Raw genomic sequence first — 22588 nt, 5'->3', positions numbered from 1 at the left:
AAGATAAAGTCTATAAAGATCACATTATTAGAAAGTAAACTAATTTGTCTTGACCTTTTCAAAAGCACCTATTCTTTAAAAACCAAATAAATAAAGTTAACAGGTGTTTGAGGCGTTGGAATGCATGCGGTTCTGCACGGCTTAAGCCCTGGAAACAGAATCTAGCAAAAACCACCGGGTGGCCTCGGTCCCCGTCCTGTCCCACTCCGTATTTAAGCTAGCAGCCTTCCAGGCTAGCACAGCCTGCGTGCTGTGCGCAAGCACCCCTTCTAGACCTACCTGGCTGGGGCTGAGGTCCTCGGGCTGCTGGCGTCTCTCTAGCAGGTCCAGCCTGGGCCAGCGGGGGCAGCTGGCACACCGGGGAGGAAGGGCTCTCTCATTCTCTCCCCTCTCCTTGAGTGCTCCGCCTGGCTGACAGCTTTACACTTTTGCAGGATTGCCACAGGACTCCACGCCCAGACCTACAGCTCGGGAAGAGGAGGAGTCCCTCTCCGCCTCCTTGTCTTGACAGGCAGGAACCTTGCAGAACCAGCCAGCAGCTTGCGGCGCAGCAGCCAGAGCGTTTATTTATACAGGAAGCTCGGCGCCGCACTTCCTACTTCCCATCTGGGTCGCACTTTGACTGCAGGTGATGGCCTTAACCCTGTCCGATCCCAGGCTGGCAGAGCGCAGAGCAATGGCTTTCAGGTCGGGACCTGGCGCTGCCCCAGGAATCCCGGGCTGGGTGCACGCCGCACCCCCCACTGCGCTTCCTCCTGCTCACCAGAGGAGCAAGCTTCACCTTGGCCTGCGGCTCTAGTTGTCTCTCTGTGTATCTTCACAGGCCACCTTTCCTCTTCTACTTTTAACAGCCCTTGACTTGCCTGCTCACCCTCCCTCAGCAGCCTGTCCTCCCCCCCCCGCCCCCGCCCCCGCTCCCGCTCCCGCCGTCCCACAACGACTCAAGTGTGTACCTTGGCTGTCCAAGTGCGTCTGATGTGGGCAAATCAAGTTAGAAGCCTTAGTGTACTTACAATGATTTCACTTCAAGTGCTTTGTCAACAAAAGATGTGAGAAAGCACACGTAGCCTAAGTAGTCGTAGTCTCACTTAACGGCACTCGTAACAGCTAATCCAAAAACCAGGAGTAGGGTGCCATGACTGGATACTTAATTAGTACTGTGTTTTTTTAATACATGGCAAATCCTCACTGCCGGCCTCTATAAATCACCAGCCAAACCTGTTGAACACTTCGGTTTTGAAAGATCTCTGACACAAGGGTTTTCCTGTGGGCTCAATGCAACCTTACTCTCTCCATAAGCAGCTAAGATCAGGATGTACTTCCTGAAAGGAAGGGACTTACATTTACAGATGCTTCCTGGGACAGGTAAATGGGTGCTGTGAGGAAGCAAACCTGTGTGTGTGTGTGTGTGTGTGTGTGTGTGTGTGTGTGTGTGTGTGTGTGTGTGTGGTGTGTGTGTGTGTGTGTGTGTGTGTGTGTGTGTGTGTGTGTGTGTGTGTGTGTGTGTGTGTGTGTGTGTGTGTGTGGTGTGTGTGTGTGTGTGTGTGTGTGTGTGTGTGTGTGTGTGTGTGGTGTGTGTGTGTGGTGTGTGTGTGTGGTGTGTGTGTGGTGGTGTGGTGTGTGTGTAGTGTGTGTGATGTGTGGTGTGGTGTGTGTGGTGTGGTGTGTGTGTGGTGTGGTGTGTGTGTGTGTGTGTGTGTGTGGTGTGTGTGTGTGTGTGTGTGTGTGTGTGTGTGTGTGTGTGGTGTGGTGTGTGTGTGTGGTGTGGTGTGTGTGTGTGTGTGTGTGTGTGTGTGTGTGTGTGTGTGGTTAGAGAAAAGAGGGAGGAGGGGGACTGTAGACAGTAGAGTACACAATAGGGACCTAAAGGCCAGAATGGCACTGGCCTTTAATTCTAGCACTCAGGCAGGCAGATCTCTCAGTTCGAGGCTAACCTGATCTATGGGGTGAGTTCTAGGACAGACAGCCAGGGTTACACAAAGAAACCCTATCTTGAAAAACCAAACGAAGGAGACCTAAGATCATACAACCAGAAGACATTTGAGCTTGCAAAGTCCTAGTTGTTTTAACCCAAATGAATGAGTTTGAAAAGGATGTTTAGGGAGAGTTAAGCGGCTGGGCGAGACCAAACCTGTAATAAGATTAAAATTGGTTTAGTGAGAGAGATACGTATTAGCAGAAATGATGAGGATGAAGAGCTAACTTCAGACTGAGTGGGGCTTAGGGTCCCAAGTAACTGACCCCCAGAAAGGTTCTGGGTGCGGTAACTGTTCCTGTTGGATGAGAGGGAAGATAAACAGAGCACCTCCTAACAGACCAGCTCGTCCCTCAGTGTGGATACCAGTCTTCTGAGCCTCGAGCCAAAGTTCAACCCAGAGTCCACTTTTTACATCACCCTGCAATTAAAGGTGCGGGCTCTTATCAGCAGGATAAGGGGAAAGCCACAGCCGATATGAAAGAGAACGCAGGGCAGGCACAACCATGCTGCTTTTTGAAAACAGAAACTTTAATAGAACTGAACCACATCAAAGTGGGTGCAAATTTACAAAAGAAAAGAAACACACACACACACACACAGTCAAGCTTTAATGCCAAATACGCTGAAAGTTACAGCAATAGGCAAACGACTCTTTCAGATCTGCCTAAGGACTCCACAGATGGATACTCATCCCCTCCAGTGTCTGTTGATCTCTCGGATAGGCTGCCTGGGGCTAGGAAGATAAGGCTGAGGCAGACCTCTCAACCCCAGGTGAGAGCGGGACGAACAAACCGTTTAGTAGGACACCTTGACCACATGACATTCTTGAAGACCAGGTGCTGTGGTAACACAGGGAAAAGTCAGCTCCCCGAAGGAAGGCAAGACAATCGGGGAGTATTTATTTTGGGCCATGGTTTCGATCTGGGTCTTCCAGCAGCTTAGAAGAGCCTCGTGGAAAGGACTGCGCCAGGCAGGGTGCGCGGCTAGTGACAGGAGGTTAGACCTAGGCTTGAGATTTTAGAGAAGCTTTTGTAAGGTAGGCAGAGCCAGTGTGTTTGGGACGAGAGGAGGGCCAAGGTGCACATGGAAAAGAGACTTAGACAAAGGATTGATAGAATCCGGCATCTATTTGGAGATAGGGCATGAGAGGCAGCAGGGACTGGGGTTGCTGGTGTAGCTGGGGTTGGGGGATGGTTACGAGGAGAAGTGGAAACAAAACAAAGATAATGAAGGGCCAACTTCAGTCCTGCAGAATCTCACCATCCTCTAAGCCAAATAAATATCTGGTAGAACTGACTGAGTAGAAAGCCACTGAGGAACTGCGCTCACCGAGGCAGTAAGCGTGGTCGACCCACACAAACCCTTACTAGTCACGTGACCTCCCGTAAGTTACTTAACACCATCCCGTCAAAGTCAGCCTTCTCATCTAATAACAACAGAGGAAGGAGGACAGGCTGGAGAGATGGCTCGGTGGCTGCTCTTCTAAAGGACGGGGGCTCAATTTCCAGCAACCACATGGTAGCTCACAGCTATAATTCCAGTCCTGAGGGGATCAGATCCTCTCTTCTGGCTTCCGAGAGCGCTGCCTGGAGTATCATACACGGGCATACATGCAGACAGAACACTCACACACATAAAATTACTTTCTTTAAGTTTGATATACAGCGTATCGGTTGTTGTGTAAGTTTAAAAACAAAAAAAAGGACATCTCTGAGGTTGATCTGCACGGTGCCCGATGAAACAGAAGCTCGAACTTGCCAGCTCCTTGAAAGCGGAACAGAATGTGAACCTCTGGGATGGGGCCATGCTCAGCTGTACACTGTGGTCCTGGCCTGGTATAAAATAGGAACCGAGTCAACGATACACACCGAGAAGGGAAGCGAAAAAGGGAAGGAAAGAAAGGGGTCAGAAAATGAACCCAGAGATACATGACCAGGTAGGGAGAAGGAAGCCCTCGGACAGCCTGAGCAAGAAGAGCCCCGCTTAGCCTAGAAAAATAAACAGCTCGCTGATGTCCCTCAGAAGTCAATCTAAACACTGTAATCTAGAAGGTATTTTTATCTTCCTGAGTGAGAACATGGTCTATAAATTGCTCACCAGTCTAACCCTACTGAGCACCGTAATAAAGTATCCTCTCCAGATCTGAATTTCAGATCTTCCCAGAGAAAAGCCACCTCAAAATCTCAACTAATGATTATTAATCGCTAATCATATAAAATTAATACCCAATTAAAGCCAAAGCAAATTTAAAGTCTTCAAACCAGATGTGGGGCCACACACTTGTGACGCCAGCACTTAAGAGGCTGAGGCAGGAGAGTTGCCACATGATTCGAGCCAGCCCGGGCTACATAGGAATACCCCTATATTAAAAGGGGGAAAAGAATTTAAAAGGAGAACCAGATGAAATCTGAGACCAATAAATTGAATCGAACTTATCAGTTCACGTATGTATGAACCGACAATATATATCATATTATGTAATGGGCAATGTTATAAAACCATTGTGGTCCAACATAAGAAAAGACGGGATGGATTATCAAGATGGCTCAGCAGTAAAGGTACTTGCTGCCCATCCTGGGTTTGATCACTGGAACCTACATGTCGAAAGTGAGAGCGCTCACCCCCCACAAGTTGTCCTCTATGTCCACATCCTCCCCCACATATATTCAATGTTTATCTTTTTATTTAAATTGGGTTCTAGTGGGTATGATAGTTCACATCCATAAACCCAGTACTCCCGTGGCTGAGTTGAGAACATCATGAGTTCAAAGCCAGCCTGGGCTACTTGGCAAGCGAGACCTTATCTCAAAATGAAAATATAATTTCACAGTAAGCTTTCGAGTCAACCCTAATTCAATTCACAACTCCCCTAACGGTTCTACTGTGGTACCATAAATTAGATAAAAGAAGCTTTTCAAAGTAATAGATTAACTCAGGGTTTGTGTGAAGCATTTGGTGCGTTGGTAAAAAGCTAGAACCATTTAACTGCACAAAGCCCTTTTCTGATGCTGGAGCCAGTTAAATGGCTGTCATTCATTCCTTGAATTCAAAATGGGCTGTCATTGGGCGAGCCACACCTCACAGCAGGAAACATGACCACAGCAGGGTAGAGGGCTGGGGAGTGAGGGGGGTTGGGGGAGGACATAGCTGCAAGCCTGTGGCTTACAGGTTCACACTGTCCTGTTGGGGCAAAGGGTTCTTGAGACAGTCCCAAACTTTGGAGGTTGATAACAATACTACTTCAGTGAATTTGAAAATTATGCACCCCCTTACCACCTTGGTGGGGAAATTGAAATTTGGTCTTTAATTTTTTTCATTTAAATTGAACCTTTTTAGCCTGTTTTCTGCAGAAAGGTTCCTTTCGAAATGATGTCTAACACGGTAAGCCCATATACACATCATCGGTGGGGAGCACACGAAGATTGCAAAACCCCCGTGCCAAGTCCATGCAGACTTCTTGCGGGCAGCCTGGCCACTTCCTACCATGGTAGGATGGAGTGAGTGAGTTATGCTTAGCCGCCAAAGCAGAGACACTTTTCCATTTTCCCAGCAAGTGCCTTGCCTGCTGGTCTTTAAAGAGAATGCTTTTTATAACGGATCTGTGCTAACCAACAGGTGAGGGAAGAAGGCATGGATCAAAAGGAGCCACAAAGGACGACATTAGCTCTCTTTTGTTCGGAATGGCCTTGGGGGAAATGCGGGTCACCCTCACTCTGTCTCAAGGGTAAGGAAGGTTGTGAAGCATCACACCTTAACACACAGTTGGATGAGACTGTGGTTAAGTAAGATCTGATGTGAGCAGTGGAGGAGGACTACCATCAGGAACCTTGTTCTGATACATAGTTAAACTTCTTTCAGAAGAACAACAAAATGCCAAGCAAGTAGCAAATGGCTCCCAGGAACAGGAGGTGTGGGGCTCTGAAGTAACTGACCCACTGGGACTCTCTGTTCCAGTCAGCTCGGGTGCTTTATACTTTGCGTTTAAGAGAGCCATTTCTTCGCTACTTTCAAATTACTCTTTGTTGACTATTGTACGTATTTAATTCTCACGCTACCTTCCCTGACACTCCCCTATGTGGTTGTGTTGTCTGTCTGCATTCCTAACCTTTGATTTTACTCTGTCTTTGTCATTTCTGTCCCTTTTATGTTTTTCTTCTATTCTATTACCTCTAACTTATCGCCTCGTCTTCCCGTCCATATGTGTGTGGGGGTGTGAGTTTGGAAGGATTTTCTCTGGGGAGCAGGTGTTTCAGCTGGCCTTTATTTCATGAATAAAAACATTTACTGTATCGGAATTTTCCCTCTGTAAAGTTTTTTAGTATATGCAATGCTCTAAAGATTTGAGCGTGAAGCTCACTTTTCTGCGACTCTCTCAAAAGTTGATTATTTTTCCTTGGGAAGAATACTTCCTCACTTTCAAGTAACGAGGGTTTGGGTTTGTATACTGAGCACTGAGTTCTCACGTAATGGATTCTGAGGTGGGGATGTAGCCTCCAAAACCCCTCGCTGCTTAAGGTTTGCTCCAGTTTTACTCTGCGCCAAGTAGGTTAATAAGTCTACTGTTGGCGCGCATTTCCAAAGAACTGCTCTCTGAAAAGTCTCGTGGTCCTGAGATCAGGTCCTGACCTTCTCGAGAATGAATCCAGGGCTAAAATTGTCACTAAGCAGTTAGAGCACTTGCCTGGCTTGCGTTAAGACTACTTTCAGTCCCCAGTCCCAAGAGTGGGTCACTGGTACTGACTGACTCCAGAATAAGGCTGGGGCTAAAGTTATGGCTAAGTAATGAGAGCACTTGTCTAGCTTACCCTACTTTCAAGCCACAGTACCAGAAAATAAATAAATAAATAAATAAATAAATAAATAAATAAATAAATAAATAAATAAATAAATCGGCTGAGCCTGATGTGTCACACCTGCAATACCAGCAGGTGGGGGGCGGGGCCAGGAGGACTGACCGAGTTGAAACAAGACTGGGTTACATGACTTCCATTACTGCCTGGCATACAGTGTGAGAACCTGTTAGAAAGTTAGAAAGAGAGAGAGAGAGAGAGAGAGAGAGAGAGAGAGAAGAGAGAGAGAGAGAGAGAAACAGAGGGAGGGAGGGAGGGGGAGGGAGGAGGAAGGAAGGAAGGAAGGAAGGAAGGAAGGAAGGAAGGAAGGAAGGAAAGATGGCGGGAGGGATAGAGGGAGGAAAATCACAGCTCCTGCTTCATTATCCCACCACAAATGCATTCTAATTTGCCAGTCAGGAACCAGCGCAGAAAACAAGGCAACTAATTATTTTAATAGTCGGATGATTGTATCATCTTGGAATTTAATCAAAACAAATCAAAGGCCTGCAAGCTTCTCTCTTGGGCCTGGCTTAAATTTTCCCTTTCAGATATTTCAAACGCCTCCCCCCTCCCCCGCCCCCACACACACCTTTAACCCTGCGAGGGGCAAAGCCACTGCCCATCTGTGATCCAGGAGACAAACCTGCGTCTTGCATATTAAGGCCTTAGTGAGAAGGGAAGCCTCCAGGTGGAGAGGGACCACTTTAAAACAAGTAACCACTGAATGTTTCCTCCCAGTGAGGCTGGACGGGTCTGTGCCTGTAGTACCTCAGGCCTGAGGACCTGGGGCTCAGACAAAGAGCAGAGGAAGTCCTTTTTAAAATCATTAAGGAAATTCCAAATTCAGACAAAGGAATCGGCAGATTATTTTAGCCAGGGCACAAGCCGGGACGGGGGCTGTTTTCTCAGAGTCTTCCTAATATTTGTTATGAGAGAGTGGGAGCTTCCTCAGCTCAGGAGAATCTGAGGGAAGGACAGATTCCATTACCAAGTGACTCCTGCTACTGTGAGGTGGTCATGGAACTTGGTACCCAGCATTTTATACATACATTATTCTCTTTTAATCTTCACAAAAAGTATTCATTATAAAAAGTAATCTAGCTGGGCAGTGATGGCGATACACGTTGTTGATCCTAGCACTTGGGAGTTAGAAACAGGTAAGAGTTTGAGGCCAGCCTAGTCTACAGAGCGAGTTCCAGGACAGGGGGCTACATAGAGAACGGTCTCGAAAAATAACAACAAAATCACCATCAACATTATCGTGGTCGTTGTCAGCTAAGTTGCGTATTTACAAACGTCTTTCTTTCCTTCCCCGCCCCCTCCCTTCCTCTCTCTTTCTCTGTGTTGTTGATTTTTTACAGCTTTCTCTTAACATACTCCTGGCTGTCCTGGAACTCACTACGTAGACCAGACTGACTTCAAACTCAGATTCACCTGCCTCTGCCTCTCCAGGGCTGCTACCTCACTTAGCAAAGTTTTAAACAGTTAGGGACCGACATTCCAGGAAACTGTCAGTAAAACACGGTGTAAACATAATGCTGTCCCCAATAGCATGGTAGAAGCTTAACCATGTGGGGTCCAGTTGACCCCGGTCATTTCCACCCGTAAGTCAAGAAAAACACCCTCTAAGGTGTCAGCCTGTGACTTCGGCAAACAATTGCTTAAATACGGATAGATACATCTACCCCTTTTACTTGGAAGTCATCGTTACATAAAGCAATACATAAATATTTAAACCCCTGAATCAACAGACCTCGTGAAATCCAATCCCACACCTGAGTTTCACACTATTGTCCAGTGCATCCCAGAGGTGACTGTCTGACAGTCTAATAACTACGGTAAGTGGAGTGATAGTCAAGCCCCGGCCACGCTCTGCAATCCTCGAGCTTTCTCACTTCTGAGTCCTGGCCCCACCTCTCTCTCCTAAGGCCTTCAGGTTTCCCACTCTGTGGTTTTCCCCTTACAGAGGTCATTCTTCCCTAACCCGTGTCACTCACACATAGCTCCTCCTCACCACATGAAGTCACTCTGGGCTTGTTATCTTCCTGATTAACCTTAAAGTCAGATCGCAAAAGAATAGGGTTCACCCTGGCATTTTTCAGCCGTATGTGTCATTGGACCGTATTCTTACTTGCCCCTCCCACAACCCTGTCTGTCATTTCTCCCCCTTTGCGGGACTCCTCCCCCCGGATAGTCCTCCTGCTGTCTTGTCACACTCACACCCACAGAGTTAGATAAAGAGTTTTGCATGTGACACAGGATGTTGTCCATTCCCTCTGTGTCCCTCACTAGCTCTCTCTCCCCCTTTACAACTTTTTCTACCTCTTTTTAGTTCCCCTTTTACTTTCATATCGCACCCACACATATGCATGCATATATATATATATATATACACACGCGCGCGCGCGCACACACACACACGTATGCGTACCCACACTTCACTCTGTAGAATCACAAAGGCATGAACATCAGCAAGGATAGAGTAAGAGGCATCTGCTATAACCCTCTTGGGACGGGCAAGCCTTTAAGTAGATCACTCCTTGCTTATTGTAGGCTGTTTTCTTACAGAGTGAGGATGACATCGGTCTCAGAGCAATCAGAGCCTTTGTGAACTCAACAATATGATCTTAGCCGAGTGCTCTGGTTAAGTAGCACCTCGTTTAGCACTCAGAGCGGCCCGTCCTCTAAGGCTCCATCGGTCCGTCAAGCAGGTACCATGAACGAATCCTGAAGTCATGCAAAAAGCTCTTGGTACACCAGTCATGAGAACCCCGGGGCCCAAGGCATAAGTTCCATTGCAGTCTCACATCCCAAAATAAAATCACCGTGAAATCAAGCTCCCCTTTTTTCTCTCTTGTCAGCACCTTTGGGGAGCAGGGAGGTGGCCAAAAATAGAAGGTTGACATGAAATTTTTGATTTTTTTTTTTTTAACATTGACTTGGGGCAAAAGGCCAGGTGTTCTGCCAAAGGGACCTGGACGATATTGCCGTGTCGGCAGAATTCCGACCTTGGCGAGGAAGGAAGATCTAAAACGTACGTTGAGAGGCTAGCAACTCTGGGTGCCTTGAGTTCTCGGGGTTGGCCCTCTGCAAGAGGAAAGAGGCAAGTTTCCCACGTGAGTGGAGAGAGTGTGAGTCAAAGACTATTTCAGTCCGGGATCCTATTTCAACCTTGTTGTCCATCTGTTTTCTGGAAACGTAAAGTTGCCCGGTTCCAAGTTAGAAAGCAGGATGAAGTCATCCGCTAAAGCTGCAATAGGCAAGAGCCCTGAGCAGCGGCCCACGGAGGTTACGTAACAGGGTCGTGAAGTAAGAGGCCAGGTCACACCTGCTTATCTGACAACCCTAAGGTCCCAATCCTCATCCCAGGCAGGTGAGCGCAGAGATCCAGATAAACAAAAAGAAAATTCCTCCTCCTCCTTTTTTTTTTTTTATTTTTGTAAATGGAGGAGAAAAAAAAAAATAGTCCATAGCAGAACATCTTCCAAGCCGAGGAATTCATCTCCGTCATCCACTCGCCTCTTGCTAAGGTGTCTGGGCAGCCCAAGACAGAGCCACTCAGGGGAATGAATATGCAGAAAGCCGGTGTGTGTCGGGGCTACTGGCAGGAGCTCAGAATCCAGTTTTAATGGTAAAGAAAATTCCAAGGTCATAATTATAATTTCATCTGTGTTTTAGGCCAAGTGATCCCTTAGAGTTTGGTGAGAGACCTAAGCTTGCAGGGGCAGCGTTATTTGTGTGATGGCATCAAGTCCAGTTTTAAACAAATGACCTGCAAACAAACTTTTAGAATATTTACAAGTTAGGGCCGCAGCCCCTCCCCTTTGAGGTTTCGCTGGTTGTTTGTTGTTTTTCTTTACAGCTTCGGGAGAATATAGGAAGCATGCCAGTGTGCGACTGACCATTGAGCTTTGCTGTCCTTTCCTTAGGAACCATTTCACTGGAGCCAAGAATGGGTGCCCAACTCTGGAGGGCCCTAAGTAAACTACACCCAGTGCAAACAAAGGTATTCATTGGTGGGGCAGCAGGGCTTGCTGGGAAAGGATGCTTAACACAAGAAAGAGGCATCGAGCAGTAGTTGTAGGGTGGGGTGGGGTAGGGGAGCGTTGTTATTTACTTCCTGTGGATGAAAATGCCTAGAGAATTTGTTATGGTCCAAGAGAAAAGTCACACAAACTCCCATAGAGGATGGTGTCTTCTAAGCAGGTGTGTGTGTGTGTGTGTGTGTGTGTGTGTGTGCACTCATGCGAGTGTGTGCAGACAGTTGGGTGATAGGAAATGACTTGGAGGAACAATTTGTTTGCACAGAGGAATCTCACTGTTGGGCCAATAGGGAATCAGTCGTGAACTTCATGGCCCAGACTGTGCAGAAAGAGTGGCAGGCGAACCATGGGACCAAATAAACGGATAAAGGTATGGCGTGCTCGTGTGATCTCAGCACTCAGGAGGCTGAAGCACGGGGACCGCAAGTTCAAATCTACCCTGGCTAAATAACAAGGCTTCTCAAAAACAACTAAGTTAATAAATACCTGCCCAGCATGCACTAAGTCTGATGTAATCCCCAGAACTACCCTATCCCCTCTACTCCAATAATGGACAGCACCTTCAAATCTCATGGTAGCCATGGTCGAATGAAGTCAAATCGTTTGGCCTCTTGGCTAACGATGATTGGCCCCAGCATTTGAATTTTGGGACAGTGAATCTCTGTGTGCGGTGGGAACGGTACAGCAGCTACATGTCACCATCTACACATCTACAACTCAGTGGGGAGAAGCAAGGAGCAGTGAGGTGGATGTGCAAGCGAGGAGGCAAGCCAGTGGAAAGAGAGCATTCCGGTTCCCGCTCCTTCTGGAAGCCATCTGCATTCCTGTCAGTGCCTCGAGGCGCTCCGTCCTTGTAGTAAATTTTGTTAAAGCTTGTTTGAATTTATCTCAGTTATTTAAAATGGGAAGCGCCCCGTGTGGACCATATAACCATAAAATAAATCAGAATTGTGCTGTGAAAAGCACACACACAGACTTCTGAATCTGGTCTCCCTGAAGAAGGGCTGTCTAGTCTAGAGTTTCCTGGGCTGTTCGGGCCTTGGTGGCTTGCCTGTTAAATGCCATGCATAGGAGTGGGTTTTGGAAATGCATTTATAGGGTCTCTGGCACACTGAAAGCTGAGTCATCATGTCTAGATCTCAGAGGGAGAGTCACATGACCACAGCAGTGGTGCACAGCAGTAGAACACTTCCCCCCCCCCCCAAAGGACTTGAGCCTATGGCCAGCAAGAATGAGAGAAAAATGCTTCTAGAGTGCTTCAAGCCCAAATTTCCCCTGCTCCCTTCAAGAGCGCCATTTAGTCACTGACAGGTGAATTTAAAGTAACTCCCACCTAGTCCTTTTAAATATTCTCTGGGAATCCTGTCCCTCTCCCTTCTTTTTTCCTCTGACTTCTCATTCCTTTCTTGTGTGATCCCTGGAGGTCAGTGGATTGCTGCCCTAACCACTGCACCATCCCTTCCCAGAATCTACAAATAAAACCTTTGCATTCTTCTCCTACTCTGGTGCTATGCTGTATCTGTGGCCCCTATCGGAAGCACGAGGGGCTGCCTATGGTGGGCGAGATGACAGAGAGACAGGTTGGATGCTGACGAGGGAGGAGCCACGGGGCATTTGTCAGCATAAGTTCCTCGTGTGAGGGACTCTCTGGTTACAGGTTGGACGACTGGGCTGTAAGTCAAGCCGATGCCAGGTAGACAAGTTATCCCATGGTGGACACACTAAGTACATACGCCCGCCTCTTCTTTGCTTCCTGTTTGGAAGGCTGCTCATCTGTCTCAGTGCTGGAATCCCAGTATATTACCACAGGCATCTTGACAGGATGAGAAGTTAAAATTCATGAATCCATAAAAGATCTCTCTTAAGCTCTTCTTTGTGGTGAACATCCTTGTCATTGAATATTTGATTTACTAATCATACATGTACTTGATGGGCTAAGATCCAAGCCCATCTGCCAAGTCCTCCCCTATTTTTCCTTCTTAATTTCACTCCCAATTTCATGTGCTTTTTTACAAATTTAACACTTAATCCATTCAGCGCTGTCTGTATAAGCACAGCCAGCCTCTCAGATCCCACATCCCTGAAGAAAACTGACTCTCCCTCCCCTATTAGCCATCAAAGCCAATAGCTCCTTGGACAGCTTTGTGCTGGCATTTTGGCTGGTTTGATCTTGGGTAGATCTTGTGCGTTCAGCCCCAGCCATTGTGAGCTGGTGTGCTATCACGTCCGGCACGCAGACATCCACTCCTGCTGGCCCTTACAATCTTTCTGCCTCCTCTGCCGTGATGACCCCTAAGCCTTGGTGGGAAGGAGTGGGGTACAGATGGGTCATTTTGAGGTGAATGCTCTCATGTCTCTTAGTCTCTGCCCATCAGCTGATTGTTGGCCTCTAAACTAATTATCAACTACTGGAAAAAGGAGTTTCTCTCATGAGACTGAGAGACACGCTAATCTGTGGGGACACAGATACACACTTGGGGTGGCTTGCTCCTATGTCTGTTTAGCAGATAAGAGTACTAGGTTCTCCCCTAGGTGCTATGACCTAGGCAGTCATGAGTGAAGGTCCGTTAAGAGTAGCACGTATGGGGTCCATCCTGTTGAATGGACTTTAAATCCAATGTGGAGGTCAACAGTTATTCCCATAACACTCCTGCCTCTATTGCAAGTTCTTCACAAACTCAAAACACTTTATAGAGTTTCCCTAGTATATGCTAAGTATTGTTTGACCCTAACATATTTTTCAAGGTATCACTGGCCACAGATTACTGCTATACTGGGCAGAGGCAGAGAGTGTCCTAGGGAGATCCCAATTTTACTATGGGTACAGCATCACTCCTAAGTCTTTTGACCCTCCTTCAATTTACACAACGCAAGAAAACAACGAACTCTCGCTTCAGAAGTTGTAAACATATGGAGTTTTGTGCATTTTTCTGACACATGAGGCCCTACTAAGTCTCATCCATAAGTCCTTGATGCCTCTTGACTAGTCTGACAAAGTTCTTGGCATTTCTTCAAATTCTGTCTCAGGCTCTGCCCCAAGGTACGGCCCACAGACAAGAGATAGCCTGCAATCTAGGTGATGCCCCGCGCTGGTGAGCACAACCTAGCAGGCCTCCTCTTGTCTACCTGGGATGTTTCCAAGACTCTTCCCCCTGGTTACTACTACGCCAGCTTAGTCTGACTTCTCTTACCGAGTCAGAATCCCCAGATTGAGGAGTATATAAAGAAGACGGGAGTGTCGTATCTCGGGGTGTAGGGGCTGGAAGTTCAGGATGAAGTATCTGTCTGTGGTGAGGGTTCCCACGCTGCTTCGATTCATGACAAAAGCAAAAGGGCTGTGTGGGAAGAGATTAGATTGTTTCGAACTCCCCACTCTTGCAAGGACTAACTCAGGAAGACAGCTCAATGGGTAAAGGCACTTGCCATCGGGTCTAACAACCCAAGATAGGTCCCTAGGCCCTAAACTCCTTCAAGTTGACCTCTGACTTCCACACCCAGGCAATGGCATTCACCACTACCCCCATAAGTAAATAAATGCAAAAAAATATATATATATATTAAACATTTTAAAGAGAACTCCACGGCAGGAAGGGAAGGCAGTGAGCCTACTTATGTGCTTCATACACCCCCCCACCTCCTGACACAACCAAGATGGTATCAGCGTGAGTTTTGGAGAAGACAAACCAGATTTAAAGTATACGAGTACTTACTCTGCCATATTCTAATTCCCGATTGCTTGCAAAGGAGGGCAGAGACCATGTCTGACGCTCCTACACTTGTGTTTCATAAAGAACGCTTTCTATAAATAACAAATCAGCACGGTGCACGATTGAGGTAAGAGAGCTCTCCGGAACACTGGGAAACAGAGAGGGCGGAGGATTGAACAGGAGTGACCAGAGCAGTAGAAGGAAAGCCAAGGGGAGGGGATGCATGAAAAACCAGAGGGAAAGAAAGCTCTGAGGAGCAGGAAAGGGTTCCGGAGCTGAACGCTGGTGAGAGCAGAAGGGTTCCCGGGACTGGTGCTAGCAAAAGTCAGTACTGACTTGAAGGAAAAGAGGTTCAGGGGTGACGGTGCACACATTTCACCTCAGTGTGGAGAGAACACCGGGCCCTAGCCTAGCCTACTTGGCAGGTTCCAAGCCAATGAGAGATCTTCTATTAAAAAAAAAAATAGAAAAACAAGAAGAAGAGGAGGAAGAGGAGGAAGAAGCAGCAGCAACAGCTTTCAGGTGCCATGCAGGTCCCTAGCCCAGGGACAAACTGAAGCTACGTCATCAAGACAGAAGGAACTCATGAATGCCAGTTTATAGAAGTCCAGATCTGAAACACTGCCCCTGGGAGCAGCGCCTCAGGATCCTCATCCTTAGGTCTGATGAACCATGGTATCTGGCTTGGAGTGTGGCAACAGGCCTCCCAAGACAGGGAGCTTTTCTGACAGCAGAGGCAGTAGAGCGGTGGACAGTGCTTCCCCTCCTGTGACTTGCTGGGGCAGCTGCAGCCCACACTTAGGTCCGCACTGCATTTCTCTGCAGCCTGTGGAGACGCTCCAGGACTTGGGCTACCACCTGGCTCGGTATCCAGACCAGTGTGGTCTGACTGGCTCCTTGGACCAGTTGATCCACTTTTCGACTGATGTCATATTCCTTGAGGACCTTGCCTGCTAGATTAGGTAGGGTAACAGGCTAGCAGCCCTGGGTTTACGTCCGAGGCCCCCATCCTGAGAAAGTTCTAGTTCCTGTTCTGAAGGCCCAGTTTGTGGGTACAAAAATTCTTCAGATTATGACACCTGAGGGACCCATAGGGGCTGTGGTGGTTTGGAAGAGAATGGCCCCCATTAGCTCATACATTTGAGTGCTTGGTCCCCAGATGGTGAAACTGTTTGGAAAGGGTTGGAAGGTGTAGCCTTATTGTCAGAGGTCTGGACTTGCAGGAGGTGTGCCACTGGGAGCCCACACCTTTCCTAGTTAGTTCACTCTGTCTCTGGCCTGTAGATAAGCTCCAGCACCATGCCAGCCTGCCTGCTGCCCCATTCTCCACCATGACAGCCATGGGCTCACCCTCTGGAACTGTGAGACCCCCCCAAATTAAATTCTTCTTTTATGAGTTGTCTCAATCGTGACGTCTCTTCTTAGTAATAGAAAAATAATTAAGGCAGAGTCCTAGTCCAGACATCTACCTGGGCTTCAGCCAAAACTTCTCCCCACACATCTCCCCGGAAGAAATCCCCATGGTCTCAGTATTACAGAATACTTGAACTCCACCCCAGCCCCCACACCATGTTCCTTTCCTGCCATCGACTATGCCCTCCTTATTGAGGCTGAATATGTATTGGAATCTCCATTATTAACTTGACACAGGTAAGAGACATGTGAGGAAAAAGCCTTGATTAAGGGGTTGCTTAGCTCAGATTGGCCTGTGGTTGTGTCTGTGGGGGATTGTTTGGATTATTAGTTGCTGCAGGAAGGCCCACTGTGGGCAGCACCATCCCTATGCAGGTAGTCCTCTAAGAGGACTGCCAGAGAGGGATCCAGCAAGAAAGCCAGCAAGTGAGCTCCTTCTGTTGCTGCTACCTGAAGATTCCTGCCTTCCATTCCTGCCCTGACTTCCCTCAGAGATGGACTGTGATCCAGGAGAAATAACCGGAAACAAACCATTCCTCCTCGAAGGTGCTCGTGCTCAGAGTGAGTTATCACAGCTACAGAATGAAGCTAGAGTAAAACGCTTTCTGAGTCAAGCTCAGTGCGGGGTGGGGAGGCAGATAACAGCCCGCCACCTTTGCCACCCAACAACTGTGTTCGGAAGATGCCTGATAAAGGACACGGATCTCTGAATGACAACTTCGAGGACTATCAGAGCTACCAGGGGAAAACAGTGTGTACAGAGACTAGTGCTTCTCGGATGTCACATTTATGAACCTTCTAGAGAAGGCTGCAGATGTAAAGTCTTATCGAAACAAATCCCCTTCCATTCTTTCTCTATACCCACAGAAATGCAGTGTCTCACAAGTGCACACACGTCAGCCTAATAGGAAACCACACCGTACCATCAATGATGCCAAAGATGGAGCATCCACGTCGCTTCCAACACCTGATGAACTGCAGAGCTGGGCCACTTCCCCTACCCTTAGGTCTCCATCATGTGTCCCTGCCAGAGCCTCACCTCTATCTTATGATCATGCCGTCTGCCTTCCTCTGTTTACATGCATAGTAGGCTCACTATATCATACATTATCACACATACAATGTATGGGCTATGCAGTCATTAGATGGGCTGCTTCCCATTACACAATGCCTTTCACGTTGACCACGTACTCTTATGAGCCCCAAGGAGATGCTTGCCTTGACCAATACAAGCTTATTACAGACCTTCATAGTGATGGGTGGTCCCTTCTCTAGCACAGGGAAGGAGAAACAGACAGTTTCAACGGGACTGAGTCTATCAGAGGGAGTCTATATTCCCGGTGCATCCGTGGGGAACAAAAAGACTGTGCCTCAGTTCTCAGCAGTGAACCTCACGAGATAAAGCGGCTGGAGACAGACTGGGAAGTCTTGTTCTGAATGAGGCATTTGCGGAACAGCATGTGCTCATTTCGTGCTTCTGCCTCTGGGCAGAAAAAAAGGGAAACTGCTGTCGGACTGGTATAGCTGACAGTCTGAGAAAGTAAACTGGGCTTCGGCTCCTCCTGGAGAGTCCTGAGATGGGTAAGCACTGACTGACTTTGTAGATAGAAAAACCTAGGTCTGTCCTTGTCCCCTTCAGGTAGCTCAGCTACAGCTCGTCACTGACAGACTACTGGTCTACCTTCCCGTTCCCCACTGTCAAGGTCCCTGCTATATCCGGAAGGGCCACTGAACTTGGTGGAGGGAAGAGAAATGTATAGGTTCCCTCATTTCCTCAGAAGTGGTACTGCATTGCGGCGGCCTCCATGCACCACTGTTAGGAAGCTTTCTAAGCCTTGGAATCCATTGGTGGTCACATTAGCACTGAAATCCCCGACTCTTTGAAATAGCTACATGCACCTTGTTTTACATTAGTTCCCTATTCCTTGATCCCAGCACTGGTCTCTCTGTAGCTTCAGAAACAGAACGTGTGCCTCAAAGGGATGGGGGGGGGGACCTTCCTCGGAGTGAGCAGTCACTAAGAAGACAGGAAAAACCGGAAGCCCGCCTTTTCCTTTTCTCATCTGTCACTCTCACATCGGCAGAGCTGCTGTCGGTCGCTCTCACAGGTGCAGGTCCTGAGCCTGAACCTCAGGTGGCAGCCACAGCCTCTTCGTGGCTGAAGGCAGGGCTCAGCGGGTAAAAGCTCTTCTCTACGAGCATGGGTCCCCACTCACACAGAACGCCAACCATGGCATACACAGCTGTAACTTCAGCATCGGGAAGTAGAGATGGGTGGATCCAAGAACTCAGTGGCTGGGCAGCCTATCCTAAATGGCAAAAAAGGAAGGTGGGCTGAGAATTTAAGAGACGAGTACAGAGGGAGACTTGGGTTTTGGAAGCAAGATGGAGGAAGAGATAGATGATCCAGTAGCTTTAAGTAGCCACGAGAAGCTATGAATATCTTATAAGGGATGGACAATTACAGGACAATTTGTCTTATCTAGGTGAGCAGTTTATATCTATATCACTTGTCTCTGAGTTCATTGTGTGGACATTTTGTGGGGTGAGAATATACTGATATAAATCTGACTGATAAATTACAAGCCTCTACAGTTTTGATTTTACTGGGTTATGGGGATTTGTGACAGCTAGCCGCAGGGGGTGGATGGCTGGGAATGTGAGTAGAGTCTGCAGCAAGAAAATAGAGGAGGCCAGATGGGTGGTCGCTGCATGGGGCTAGCCTCGAGGCGAGACTGCCAGGACCAGAGAGTAGCTGGTGTTAGCATGGGATGGTGCCCTTATTTACTATTTCTCAAATCAGACCCTGTCTCAAGGCAATAAGGAAGGAGCAATAGAGGAATACACCCATATCCTGCTCTTGTCTCTGGTGCATGCACACATGGATACACACACATACACACACACACACACACACACAAACACAGTGGTTTGGTCTCTCATTAGAATCATGTGGGGTGCTTGCTGGAGACTACCAAACAATTCAGAACCTCAGGAGTTGGTGTCTAGACAGCAGTATTTTCAAATGGAGTCCCCAGATGTTAATACATACCAGAAGTTCATTAAGAACGGATTAGGCTTGGCTGATCATATCAGAAAATAAATACCAATGCCTTAAGATGAGAGTTTTTTCTCTCTCACACATAAAGGTTTTAGGTCTGTGCACAATTGTGTGTGACGCAGCTCCTTGGACTCTAGGACCCAGCTTATTCTGTCTTCCTGATCTACTCCCTTCACAACAGGTTTCTCATCTCAAGAGCACCTCGTGGTCCTGCATGCTGAACTTTCAGCCATCACATCCCAGGACCAAGGACAGAGGAAGGGGACAGGAGGATGTGACATCGCATGTTCTAGAAGGACTCAACTCAGATGTCTCCTCAAATCTCACACCGCACTTCTACTTACATCCCGGTGGCTGGATCTGAATCATCCGACCACATCTAGTTACAAAGGAAGTCAGGGGGTTGTGCCCTTAACTGATGTACTGGTGACTTCGCTCGTCACTGTGGCCATACAACCTAACGAGAAGTAACTGACAGGAGGGAGACTTTAGTTTGGCCCATGGATTGGAGGTCCAGGGCATCATGGCGGCTAAGGCATACTGGGATGGTGCTCATAGCTATGACATGGATGGGAGCATGAAGCTGCTCAGACCCAGAAGCTGAGAGGGGAGAGGGTAGAAAAGCCAAAGCCTGTTCCCTAAGAACCTCCTTCCTCCAGGGGGGTCCTGCCTCCTGATTTCCACAGCCCCCCAAATCACCAGAAGCTGGGGACCAAAATGTTCAAGCACGTGAGCCTATGGTTTCCCCTGGACCATAGCAACCATTTGAAGGTCTGGGGCTAAAGAAAAGTTGAAAGTGGAAGGCAGGGTGGCAGGCAAATTGGTTAGCCAGAGAGACTGACGAGGAAATCTGTGCTGGAGTTCAGGCCCTCTCCAAGCTTACTTTTGCTTAAATCAACCTCATTGATTGATTGATTGATTGATTGATTGATTGATTGATTGATTGTGTGTGTGTGTGTGTTATATTAATTGTACACACTCATGAGGTTCGGTGTAAAATTCAGCACTTGCATATAGAAATGTCTGGGTCAAATCAGAGGCATGGATGGACATTTACTTCTCCTTGTTACTTATGTGCTTATGACCTCCAAACTCCTCTCTGTCGCTGCCTATGTAATAGGCTACTGTGAACTGTAGTCCTCCTTGTACTGTGGAGCAATGGAACCTAGTCCTTCATCTAGCTAGGCTTTGGATTGATTAGCCAGCCTCCTTTTATCTAGCCTTTCCTGTCCCTCTGCACCTTCCCCCACCAGGGCCATTTTCCCAAATCGGTGCTAGAGAAAACACTGGCATGACATGTGACATGATATACTAAAAGGCCACGCTTGTTTTTTTGCAAGACTCGGACATGCCGAGAGCACTGATCCGCATTTACTAGCAGGTTCACTTTGTCTGTGAGGTTATGATAAACTCAGGTGGCTTCAAAGACTGGGCTTAGGATCCAGGGATACTCGTTCATTGTACAACACCCGCATCCTTTCTGGGCAAGGTGCACATTTGAGTAGGAAGGTCTTTTGTAGCACGACCCTAAGCTAAGGACCCTTCTATGCCACACGGGGTAGCAGGTAGAGAAAGAAGCACTCACTTTTGAAACCACCGATCGCCCAATTTTTGTTGGGGGAAAACTCATTCGCAGAATGCTTGTCCAGAACTTCTGATGCTCTGGGCTGTATCCTGGTTTCATAGGAGTAAATAAAGCAAGAAGTCACCCATTTTCCTTCCACAGATTCCACACTGAAATCCTCCTTACATGACCTTCATTCTTGCATGGCCGAGCAGCTAAAGAAGATGCCTCTTCGATAACGGCAGAGCCATCTCAAACAGAAAGTACCTTGCTACAAGTTTCCTAGTTAATGCCCCCACACCTCACTTGTAGAGCTTCCCTTGAAGTCCTCAGTGCCTCTGAACCCACCTGGGCCGCAGGACGTCGTTATGGCCACAGCAGAGAGTCCCCTGTCATAGCACTTCCATTGCAAAGCAGCTGCTTTCCAAATCTCCCCTCTTGGCTGCTTTAGGGAAGGTGTACTATTGCCTCTTGGCAAGGATGACAGTGTTTAGAAGGTAAACTGTCAAACATAACCCACACCCGCAAATCCTAGTTAATGCTTGACAGAAATGATTGTCTCCTCAGGAGACCTTTAAGAACCAGTATGAGCTGGGGATGGTGTTCCTCTCAATTCACACTCTAACCCCACCTCACGGGAGCTTAGAATTTGACCATCTCTCTCTCAAGAGGTAATGGATATGGTAAGGGCCTGGGGGTTGTCTGCCTTCTACAGGCCAAGAGAGGCCTCAAAAGAAACTAAGTCAGCTGATACTTGGAGCCTTTGCCCGAAGATGGCACCGCTGTAGAAAGAGTGATCTCTTGGTTCATCCCCTCAGTCTGTGACTGCCATGGCAACCCTGGAAAACTGACATAAAGGGTGGATGTTCTGCGCACACAACTTGTAGGACTGGAATAGAGCCGTGCCGGAATCACAGGGGTTAGTGCCTTTTGTTGCCAGGAGGCAGGTCTGGACCCATTCAAAAGCAAGAGTCTTTATATGGCTCCCCGGCACCGAAAATGAGGAGAAAAGGATGGCTTGGCCAACAAAACTAAGTAGTATTAAATTATAGCGCGAAGCACAAAGCAAATATTTACCTATCGAGCTGATATAAATAAATCTGAGGAGAGAGCTAACCAAGGACCCATATGGAAAAATTCCAAAATAGTTCCTGCCAATTGATGCCCGGCTGTTAAGGAAGTGGAGGGTCACACCCATTCCGTACACGGTACACAGTGACTTCCTTCTACAAGTACTGGAAGGGAAGGGCAGAGAAGTGGCTTTTCTAGTGGAAAAACCCAACAAATCCTGACCCTGCCCAGTGACCAAAGCTCATCTCTGCCCCGTGTGTCATCTTCACAGCCTGAAACCCAGGCATGAAGAGACAAGAATGGCCCTCTACCTCGGTGGTCTTCCCTCCTTAAGAACTTGTAAACCGGACCTGAACATGAGAAAAACAAACAAATCCCGGAGTCCAACCGAGGAATAACCTAAAAATACTTCCCCAAACTGCCAAGGTCATCAGAACCAAGGAAAGGCTGAGAAACTCAGCCAAGGGCAGCTTAAGGAGAAATGACTAAATGTGATGTGCTGTCCTGGATGGGGTCCTGGAACAGGAAACGGATCTTAGGTAAGCGCTCAGGAAGTCTGACTTAAGTATAGATGCATTTAGTTTAAAAGATGATACATTTACCACACCGACGAGGGCTGTTGATAATGGATGGGGAGGTCGTTCATGTGTGGTAGGAAAGATGTACGGTGTCTCTGTGCCTTGCACAAATTTGCCTGTGGAAATGAAAATGTGCTGATAATAATTTACTCCATTGAAGTGGAAACTTTAAGGGTTCTCTAGAGAGTCAGTTGTGTTGGACGGTGTTTTGCTGGTGCAAACGCACGAAGGAGTGTTTTCCTGAAGTGGACACAGGTGAAAGGACTAAGGCAGACTCGTGAAGGAACATTCGGCTGAAGCAAACACAGGAGAGAGGATGTTCTGCTAAAGCAAGCACATGA

The 22588-nt window shown here is 47.6% G+C and overlaps 1 protein-coding gene across 2 annotated transcripts in view; it reads right to left on the bottom strand.

The window, feature by feature from the left end:
• Positions 1-1148, bottom strand: part of Rnf144b (ring finger protein 144B) — a 53538-nt gene extending 52390 nt beyond the window's left edge. The window contains exons 1-2 of one of the 2 annotated variants that reach the window (XM_032884569.1): positions 1014-1148; positions 280-461 (exon numbers count right to left, since the gene is read on the bottom strand). The gene's annotated coding sequence lies outside the window, so the exon portion shown is untranslated. Of the gene's footprint in view, positions 1-279; positions 872-1013 lie in introns of those variants that run through there. The other variant, XM_032884567.1, reaches the window with a different exon arrangement.
• Positions 1149-22588: the final 21440 nt, after the last annotated feature.

The sequence above is a fragment of the Rattus rattus genome, chromosome 14, assembly GCF_011064425.1.
Source record: "Rattus rattus isolate New Zealand chromosome 14, Rrattus_CSIRO_v1, whole genome shotgun sequence".
Lineage (NCBI taxonomy): Eukaryota > Metazoa > Chordata > Mammalia > Rodentia > Muridae > Rattus > Rattus rattus.
This window is presented reverse-complemented; position numbering and strand designations above follow the sequence as displayed.